We start from the raw sequence: 883 nt of genomic DNA on the forward strand, positions 1-883 counted from the left end.
CTCTCTCTCTCTCTCTCTCTCTCTCTTCTCTCTCTCTCTCTCTCTCACTAACTACCATTGATATCGGAGCGCGGATCAATTTAGCGTCCACTTCTCCAACACATAATATTATCCATCTGGGCGCCATCAGTCACGAGTCAATCATAAGTCGTGTTTATCGATTGTAAGGAAATTGAAGGGCAGGAGTCTTTCTTTTAAAAAAATATAATGATTTTACTTGCAATCTTCAATTCCATTATTCATTTCATCTCCGTCGTCTGTGGTGGGGTTCAAGTTCTGAATTAATAATAATAATAATAATAATAATAATAATAATAATAATAATAATAATAATAATAATAATAATAATAATAATAATAATAATAATAATAATAATAATGATATTGAAGTACTCGAGTGCTGAGTAAAATAAAATGTAAATACTTACAAGTAAACACGTTATACACCGTATTTTTGTGGGTTTCTTTTTCAATCTTTAGAAGAAACTGAAAGAAGCTTTTATTATTATTATTATTATTATTATTATTATTATTATTATTATTATTATTATTATTATTATTATTATTATTAATTATTAATTATTAAGATTAGGGTTCATCTGTATAATAATAATAATAATAATAATAATAATAATAATAATAATAATAATAATAATAATAAAATAGGGTTCGTCTGTATAATAATAATATTAATAAATCCTCAATTCTGGACCCGTTGTACGTTGAACAAGCCAGCTGAAAGTTTTGAATAATGAAGGCAAAGCTGACTCACTTATTCATTTGTGCATTATGTTGGTTACTTTATTATTAAATTCAGGAAGTGAGGTTGTTGGGGTTCTCTCAAACTTGGGGGTTTTCAGAGCCCTCTGTTCACGAGAGAGAGA

Source organism: Macrobrachium nipponense, chromosome 31 (assembly GCF_015104395.2).
Source record: "Macrobrachium nipponense isolate FS-2020 chromosome 31, ASM1510439v2, whole genome shotgun sequence".
In the NCBI taxonomy this organism is placed as follows: Eukaryota; Metazoa; Arthropoda; class Malacostraca; order Decapoda; family Palaemonidae; genus Macrobrachium; species Macrobrachium nipponense.